Source organism: Scylla paramamosain, chromosome 6, assembly GCF_035594125.1.
Source record: "Scylla paramamosain isolate STU-SP2022 chromosome 6, ASM3559412v1, whole genome shotgun sequence".
Lineage (NCBI taxonomy): Eukaryota > Metazoa > Arthropoda > Malacostraca > Decapoda > Portunidae > Scylla > Scylla paramamosain.
Genome location: NC_087156.1, coordinates 19,099,695 through 19,109,496, shown reverse-complemented (window position 1 = coordinate 19,109,496; position 9,802 = coordinate 19,099,695). Strand labels below are relative to the sequence as shown.

Genomic DNA, 9,802 nt, shown 5'->3' with positions numbered 1-9,802 from the left:
CAGCCGGCAAACAACAGGAAGAGCCGGGTGTTGGTGGTGGTGGTGAAGCGGCCAGCCAGCCAGCCTCCACAACCAGTTTTTACTCCCCGTGAGCCACATGGGAGGCGACAAGGCCACGGTCCTTCCTCGACGTGGTGAATGAACCGCCACTGTGTTAGTTAGGCCTTGGTGTCTGGCTGCCGACGAGCGGGTACGTGAGGGGGCAGCGCGGACACCCCTTCTCCCCACCCTCACCCCTCCTGCCCCTCAGGCTGGGCCGGTACGGGAGGGTGAAGGGTCTCGGCGAGCGAGTGGCAGCTGGTGTGGACCATCTCGCCGACCGACGCGGTGCTGCCGGCGGCGGGGTGTGTCCCCTCTTGGAGGCAGCGAAGCGGTGACGGCGGCGGCGGCGGTGATGGGTGTGGTGGGCGTGGTTGTGGTGGTGCTGATGGTGGTGGCGGCCCAGTTGTTGTTGGTAGAGATGGTGTTGGTGGTTGTGGTAGGCTGTTGTGGCGGTGGGCGGCAGCAGGTGACCCTCGGACGCCAAGTGGTGTGGGAGGCGGCACGTGCGGCGGCGGCAGCTGCAGCGGCGGTGGAGACAGCGGCCCTCAGCACGTGCCTCGGCATCTCATGCGACCAAGACTCACTGGCCTTCAAATAAGCTCGGGACCTCCCCCCATCCCTCCACCATCACTCTCTTCCTTCCCATTCACCCTCTCATTCCCGCTCTTCCTCTCATTCTCAAACATTCTCCTTTTATCCCTTCCCTCATTCTTCCCTTTCCTTTCTAACTTTTTCCCTCTCTCTTCTTTCTCCTTTTCACTACTTCTCTCTTCCCTTCCTTCATCCCTTCCTTCCTTTCTCCCCCCCTTACCTCTCTCCCTCATGGTCACCCTCTCTCACTTGTCATTCACGCTGTGGTGACGTCACTACCAGGTGGTGGAGCCTACATAAACACCAGGTGTTTCGACTATTGACCAATCACAAGTGGAGACACCCTCCTGGAGCCAGTAGCATGTGTTCTTTACCTGGCAGTGCATCAGACATGTCCTAATGTGCCTGATGTCTATGAACCTCACGTTTGTCTGGAAAATTTGCATCACAAGTCACTGCCCGAACGTGAGTGGAGGTGGAGTGATGGTGGTGCGGAAAGTAACTCCCCCCCTCCCACACCGTCAGCACTATCCTGTTTCATCGTCAGTCTCAATCACTCCTCGCCCCTCAGTAGCACTACCGGAGCAGCGTGGGACATCCTCTCTAGCACCTGTTCCTCACGTCATCGCCTTCTCCAGCACATTCATGTCATTCCCAACAAAGCTCCCTCACTTCCTCTCCCGGCCACCGCTTCCTCCTCATCGCTCCATAAACAACGTGATGATCCCCAGGCGCCCCAAATATTTATTACGTACAATGTAGCTTAACTGACTGTTACACTGTTATTAGTTATCTGTGTATTGCCTGTCCTTCACTAAGGCTTTTCATTTCAATGTCTGAGTGGGAATGGAAGTTATAATGGGTTAGTGAACTTTTTATTTTCTTATGAAGCTCATGGCTCTACACACACATACACACACACACACACACACACACACACACACACACACACACACACACACACACACACACACACACATGTCATCTTTAATTTAGTTCTTTAAAAGCTGCGCCAGAGAGGAGAGGCGTGAGGCAGGCGCTCATGTGTAGTGACAAATTAACATCTTATCAGGTGGACTTATGGCGCCTCAGCTGATGGCGTGGCGCGGGACGTGGACTGCAGGAAGTCTGGCCTTGGAGTTGTATCTGAGTGAACCATGATAAATACGAGACTTATGATTTGGCGGCGACCTGTTGCTCTGTTATGCCTTAATTAGATATTTTATTGTCGTTGGGGAAGAATTCTTATTGGTAGCGTGTGTTGTGCTTTAAAGGATCTCTCTCTCTCTCTCTCTCTCTCTCTCTCTCTCTCTCTCTCTCTCTCTCTCTCTCTCTCTCTCTCTCTCTCTCTCTCTCTCTCTCTCCAGGTATACGATAAAGAAAAAACGCGCTTGATAAACAACATATGCTGTGTCTATATGAACATCACACACACACACACACACACACACACACACACACACACACACACACACACACACACACACACACACACACACACACACACACACACAGTAATCTGTTAACAGATGAATGGGGACCAAGAGAAGCAATCAGCGATGCTGCATTGCTAATTGTCTGTTTTTTTTACCTATTTTTCTCCTTATTTGCAGGTGACGCGGGCAGAGGAGGACGCTCCCTGCACAAGGTGTGTCAGCTTGATGGGTTTATCTGATTGCAAATTGACGCTGATCCTTTATGGAACCTATTTTATTATGTAGTAAAAAAAAAAGTGAAAAGCAATTCGTGGCAAGTCATTGGAAACGAAAACAACATTGAAAGTTTAGAGTTTATTTGTAAATGGGAATGAAAGACTGAAGGAAGGCAGGAGGAAGAGGGAGTGGGGTGTCAGGAAAAGAATGACGAAGAAAATTAAGTGGAAGTGGAAAAATGGGAAAGAAAGATGATTGGGATGAAACCATGTAGATGAAGAGAGAGAGAGAGAGAGAGAGAGAGAGAGAGAGAGAGAGAGAGAGAGAGAGAGAGAGAGAGAGAGAGAGAGGACTGTAACCTTGGTGCGTCGCGTCTCGCCTACCATCTGGCTCACCGTCTACTATAGGAGGAAGGGAGGAACGGAGGAAAGAGGTAGGGGGATAACCTCTTCTCTTCCTTCTCCTCCTCTTCTCACTTCATCCTCTTCCCTTCTCTCCCCTACATCCTATCAACAATATCAGCACCGCCGCGCACTGCCAACACCACACACACACTCTCTCTCTCTCTCTCTCTCTCTCTCTCTCTCTCTCTCTCTCTCTCTCTCTCTCTCTCTCTCTCTCTCTCTCTCTCTCTCTCTCTCTCTCTCTCTCATCATTAACTCCTTCCTTTTTCTGCACTTGCACATGGAAACTCACCCACTTCCCGGATGAAACTATTAGGATTGCAGGTGGCGTACAGGTGATAGAGCCGAGTGGTGGTGGTGAAGGTGGTGGTCGGCGTGGTGGTGTTGGTGGTGGTGGTGGAGAGGGCTGGTGGCTATCCTGGCGGCGGTGGTGGTGGAGATTGAGAGATTGAGACACAGAGGATAGGAATGGGTGACTAAGAATAGTGGGAAAAGTGACGGTGATTCTGGTAACTATGGTGACGAAGAGACGTGATCTGCCTGGTGGCGAAGACGTGGTGGTTACAGTGAGGGTGGTCGTAACAGTGGTGTCCATCCGTTTAGTGTCGCGTTGTGATGGTGACGTGATAGGAATGGTGTCAAGGGAGAGAGGGAAGGAGGTGGTGATGGTGATGACAGCAGCAGTAGGCGTATGCAGTGATGGTGGTAGTAATAGTAGTAGCGGCATATGAAAGCTTTTGTTGCCAGTAAAACCGATTGCATGGTGGCGGTGGAGGGCGTTTAGCTATAGTGTTGGCAGTAAAAAGGTGGCTGACGGCCATACAGTGTTGGTTGTGTGGGTGATTGCGATGGACTTGGTGGCGGCAGTTAAAGGGGCCAGAGATGCTGTGAAGACGTGGTGGGCGGCGATAATAGCTGCGGTGGGCGGTGTTAATGGCTGTTGTGGGCGCTGATGGGGGCCAAGATGCACTCGAGGAGACGAAATGTTTAATCTGTCACTTTATGGCGGGTTAATCAGAGCAGGGCACGGCGGGGCGGGGCGGGGCGTGGTAGGGAGGGTGGCGGTTTGTGGGGATAGACGTGGTGGGAATGTGTGAGTGGGAGAGAGGGAGAGGGGAGGGAAAGGAGGGAGGGGGGAAGGGACAGCATCCTCGAGGGAGACATAAAGGAGAGAACATGAGGGTAGCGAATGAATGTGCTAAATGGGAAGTGTGAGTGAATGGTTGTTGGAGTGATGTGGTGATGGTGTGAGTGGTGTGCGCGTTGAGTCGTAGAGCACACACACACACACACACACACACACACACACACACACACACACACACACACACACACACACACACACACACACATGATGCTGTATAACTAATTACTACGAATATACTATGTCTGATTAGACCACCGGTGATAGCACACACACACACACACACACACACACACACACACACACACACACACACACACACACACACACACACACACACACACACACACACACACACACACACACGCACACACCCTTACATACCCACCCAAAAAGAAAACTAGTTACTCAGCATAAAAATGACGTCATATCTCATGCTGATAATTATATTTACACCACATAAATCTATCGCCACGAATTGTCACTCTTCTGTCGCCTCCTCCTCTCTTTGGCGCCCTTCCATCGGCACCTCTCTCTCTCTCTCTCTCTCTCTCTCTCTCTCTCTCTCTCTCTCTCTCTCTCTCTCTCTCTCTCTCTCTCTCTCTCTTGCTGGGTACTCAAGGCAGGCTGGAGGGCGCGGGGCTGAGCAGCGGTGTGGCGTGGACAGTCAGTCATGCGTGTCATTATCTGTGTTAAGTCCTGTCAGCAGCAGTCCTTGGCCATCCCTTCTGTTGATCAATTGTAACCTGTTTCAGTAAGGGAACGAGACGCGCACATGTATCTGTATCCCTCTGTATTTATTAACTAATATCTGGATTATTTGCCACACATGTCATTCTTTAGAAATTCTCGTTATATCATGATTTTTTTATCTGAACTGTATCTGAGTATATTTTTTCTATCGAGTCAGTGGTCGGTATTCGGCGTGTCTGTGTGTGTGTGTGTGTGTGTGTGTGTGTGTGTGTGTGTGTGTGTGTGTGTGTGTGTGTGTGTGTTATCGAATGGGACGGTTTATTGATTTTATTTTATTAGTGTTCGCTTAAGTCTTTCAAAATACCTCTGTGGTTTAGATTGGAGTTTAGTGAAACATGAGTGTCGGAGGGCAAAGGATGGAAGGAAGGCTGAGGACAGGAATGGCGCCTTGAGGTGATAAAAGTAATGAGTGGCAGAACCAGCGTCTGTGTGATAGGTAGGCTGTGGGAAGTGATGGCAGGCGAACCTTCCTCCTGCTTGTTCCTCGTCGCTTGCGGGTTATAAATATTCACACACACACACACACACACACACACACACACACACACACACACACACACACACACAGAGAGAGAGAGAGAGAGAGAGAGAGAGAGAGAGAGAGAGAGAGAGAGAGAGAGAGAGAGAGAGAGAGAGAGAGAGAGAGAGAGACCTTGCAATATATAAACCTTACAACATAATAATATTGAATTATCTTGTATTATAATAACTGACTGTGAGCTTAAGTACTGAAAACGTATAATATATGGATGCAGTGAGGCTTTATGGAAAAATCTGATGCACGTACGTCATTCCCTGGCAGTAAAAAGACTCCGCGACTGGCCGGACGTGTTGAAGGGACGAGCGATGCCACTCGAACAATACCCGAGACGTCCCCTTCGTGGTAACCGAACCTGCAATCCAGTGACGAAAACTCATTAGGTGCTTCCTTCAGAACACGCTGGCCGGACGCGAAGTGTTCCTTTTATCTTTAGTTATCTTCCCGGTACATGTTATTACCTCTCATTGGGATGACCTCATGACCTGACCGACTCCCATGTGTCCGGGTAGGAGGGTGGGATGTGGAAGGAGGGGGTAGGGTGCGAGGTCAACGCCGCCCTGCTCCCGCCTCCGTCTGAATGCCACAAAAACTGGATTACCGCCATAAACTGGGAAGAGGCATCAACCTGAGGTGTCATTAAAGGGAGAGTGTCCGACGCCTTCAGAGCAGGACGAGAAGAAAGATGACAAGGAGGAGGAGCTGGATGAGGAGGAAGGGGACTAGAAGAGAACCAACAGACAAGAAATGAAAGAATAGAAATATGGAGAAATGAAGAGATGTAAGAGATAGCAAGGGGAGATAAACAGAAGATGAGGAGGAGGTGAGGATGATGGTGATGGTAGAAGGGGAGGAAAGTAGATTGATTTGTCGAAGGGAGGAAATCAGGGATGGTATGGAGGAGAAGTGAAGAAGGAAAGGAGGGAGGGAATAGGAGAGGAGAAAGGCTGTCGAGAGAGAGAGAGAGAGAGAGAGAGAGAGAGAGAGAGAGAGAGAGAGAGAGAGAGAGAGAGAGAGAGAGAGAGAGAGAGAGAGAGAGAACGCTTACACACAAGCCCACGCGTTGACACCACAAACACACACACACGCGCACCATCCGTCTGTTGCCAGGCCGTTGGGAGAAACGCGGCGCCACCTCCCCGTCCCAATATCGCGGGATAATGATACGGAGGACTCGTCGCGGATCACCAATTAAGACAGCGGGAGACGACGGCTCCAGACGGGAACAATCTCTCCTCCAGGGGGAAGACGACCTCCTCTGCCGATGTCACTGCTCGCCTCAAACACCTCCCGAAGTAGTACATTTGTAACCTACACACTCCAAATACGGACTCTCAATGGTTACAGAGCTTCATTACTCGATGTTAACTCCACCGCATCTCTTTTTCTTATCCCTTAATAAAAAAAAAAAAATGCGTGTCTATTATAGTGTCTTGTCAGTTACCAGTTACCGATTCTTAAGCCTCCGTGTCACCGTTGTTTGCGTGCCGTTTGTACACACACCACTCTGGCTGCCTCCTTTTATCTTCTCAGGAAAATTAGTGTTTACTTCTCCTTTCTTGAGGACCTACGGGGTAAATATCCTCGCCCAACATGCTCCTTTATTTGGCCTCGTCCGGGTATACAGAGCGGCCTGGAGAGCCACCACAGCCAGGCGCACTTCTCCCTTCTACGCTTTTCTCTGCTTCAGCCAGCTTTCTGCGGTAGACCTTTGTGGCTACGTGTTTTTTTAGGTTTACTTAAGAGATATATTCTGTCCTTAGCTCCATTTTGGGGTTGACAGGATGGCCTAGATAAGATACTGCTGGTTGTTGGAAAGGGTGGATAAGGGAGTGGAGGCATAAAGGGACGGGGCTGAGGGAAGGATAGCGGCTTGGTGGATGGGAAGGAGTGGAAGCATAGGGTGATAGAGGTTTGTAATCTTGGGTGATGCTGGGATGGAGGCAGGTGGTGAAAGGGAGGAGGTGGATTGCGTGTGGAGGGCATAGGACTGTAGGATGGAAGGTGGTAAATTGAGGATAATTGAATGTGGTGGATTGAATTAAGGGTGGATTGGAAGGGAAAGAGGAAGATGTCGCCAGTTGGAAGACTCGTCTCCTCCTCCTCCTCCTCCTCCTCCTCTCCACCGTTGCCGTCCTCCACTCCTCCATCCCTCGCCCTGTACGGCGCGTAATTTTTTTAATTTCTTTGATCCCTCGTGTCCTTGGCCCCCACGAAGAATTGTTGGACTGTGGCAGCTGTGTGTGTGTGTGTGTTTCTCTCTCTCTCTCTCTCTCTCTCTCTGTGTGTGTGTGTGTGTGTGTGTGTGTGTGTGTGTGTGTGTGTGTGTGTGTGTGTGTGTGTGCGTGTTTGTGTGTTCGTCCATCTTTTTGTCTGAACCTGATTATCGGAAAAAAAAGAGGCAAAAAAAAAAAAATTCAAAGCAAGATGCTCCTATATTTAATTATCATCATTACGAGTACTATTACCACCACCACCACCACCACCACTACCACCACCACCACCATCATAACTTCCCCACGCGGCGGCGGAATCACTAAAACAGACCTTTACATATACATACATATTACACCTGGTGAATATTTCATTTCTGGCTCAAATTGAAATTGTTATGAGGTATAATATTTTCCGTGATTTGATAACGAGTCAATGGCGAGGTTTTGGGGCCTTTCTCATTTGGCGATTGTTAAGCTTATCAGCTGAATATTAATCTGTGATAGTGGGGCTTTTGTGCTCATTAATTGGTACGTGTTTTGAAGCAGCTATTTACCTGTTGGTGTTAAAGGTGAAGAGTCGGCATGCTGGGCGAGAAGAGGAAGAGGTGGAGGAGGAGGAGGAGGAGGAGGAGGAGGAGGAGGAGGAGGAGGAGGAGGAGGAGGAGGAAGAGGAGAGCGTTGTTGAAGGGGGTGAAAAAAAAGGAAAATTAAAAAGTTCTTATTTAATTCGAGCACGTCAAACTAATGCATGATGCACACACGCCTGCACACAAGCAAAACTAGCACACACACACACACACACACACACACACACACACACACACACACACGGAAAGTTACGCATGCACAAGAAATTCAAATGAACATGTCTGCACTTTTATGCACACGAACAAGTACTCAAACACGCCCGGAATAACTTACCCAAGTGATCACTCACACACGCACACGCACACACGCCCACACACACCTACGCACACCCACTCACACACCCTTCTACTCATCCTCCACACTTCCTCCCTTCTCCTTCCATTCCCTCTTCCTCTTTCGCTCTCCCACCCCATCCCCAACCACCACACGCACCCACCCATGATACTTGCTACTTTCACGGTCGCACGAGAAAGCAGCTTGCAAAAATTACCCTAATTATTTGCCGCAGCTCATAGTGCTAGTAATTTCCTGCGTTCATTTTGACTTGGGAAAATAACTTCTTCCTCTGAGTACTAATGATGTTTTCAAAGGCACCTTTACTCCGTCAACTTGTTCTCTTTTTGTGGTTATTTTTCAGAAACTTCCTAGTATTTTTGTTTTTCTTCATCCTCTCCACCCAACACTTTTCCCTTAGTTGTCATTTCCTCCTCTTTATTTTTCCTTTTTTTTTCTTGTATGTGTTCTAGTCTGAGTCGCCGACCGTTATCTGGAACTCACTCACTCTCTCTCTCTCTCTCTCTCTCTCTCTCTCTCTCTCTCTCTCTCTCTCTCTCTCTCTCTCTCTCTCTCTCTCTCTCTCTCTGCTTTTCTGTCCTTTTCTTTGCTTTCCAGTTCTCTTCTTTTTCTATTATTTTCTTAATGGCCCTAGATCAGGTCACCTCGGAAGGCCCGCAAGGTCTGTTGTGGCCTGTGTCTATGTAAATCTACGTAACGCTCTCTCTCTCTCTCTCTCTCTCTCTCTCTCTCTCTCTCTCTCTCTCTCTCTCTCTCTCTCTCTCTCTCTCTCTCTCTCTCTACCGTTGGTTATCGCCACATCGCCTGTTACCTTGTTTTCCATGGTAAGACGGGTATGCAGGTCGGAGCGTGGCGGCAGATGTCCCTCACCTGCCCGCCACCTCAGCATCACCTGTCTCTCCTCCCACCTACCGAGAAGGAATGCAGGTCCTCATCTCCCTCCTCCTCTTTCTCCTCCTCTTACACCCTCCGTTTTGCTGTCTACCAAACCGCACACACCGCTCCAACCCACATCTCTACTTCTTCTCTCCCCCTCTCCCTCTTCTTTCCTCTCACTCCCTTTTCCTCCTCCCATTATCTGTTTCCAGCACCTGCCACTCACTTCTCTCTCTCACTTCCCTAACGTCATGTTTTTTTTTTCTCTTGTGTTTTTTTCTTCTTTATTTTCCCCCCTGCTCTTATTTCCCCGTTTTATTTATTTTCAACTAATTCGTTTTATTTCATCTCTTTTTTTGGCTCATATTTCATTCTAGTTTGTTTTTTATCTTTCATGTCGTCCTTCCCTTCCCTCTCTCTCTCTCTCTCTCTCTCTCTCTCTCTCTCTCTCTCTCTCTCTCTCTCTCTCTCTCTCTCTCTCTCTCTCTCTCTCTCTCTCTCTCTCTCTCTCTACAACTTCCCTACCTCCCTCTTGTCATTCTGTAGTTCCCACTATTGCACCTGCTCTCTCCCTCCTCCCCCTCCCTTCCCCCTCCCTCCCTCCTCCCACACCCTTCAAAACAAGAAAGCAGGAGACCTTGCCC

The 9,802-nt window shown here is 49.2% G+C and overlaps 1 long non-coding RNA gene across 1 annotated transcript in view; it reads left to right on the top strand.

Annotated features, from left to right (window-relative positions):
• LOC135101112 (uncharacterized) overlaps window positions 1-9,802 on the top strand; it is a 231,176-nt gene that overhangs the window by 89,706 nt on the left and 131,668 nt on the right. The window contains exon 2 of the long non-coding RNA XR_010269033.1: window positions 2,247-2,281. This is a non-coding gene — a long non-coding RNA (uncharacterized LOC135101112). The remainder of the gene's footprint in view (window positions 1-2,246; window positions 2,282-9,802) is intronic.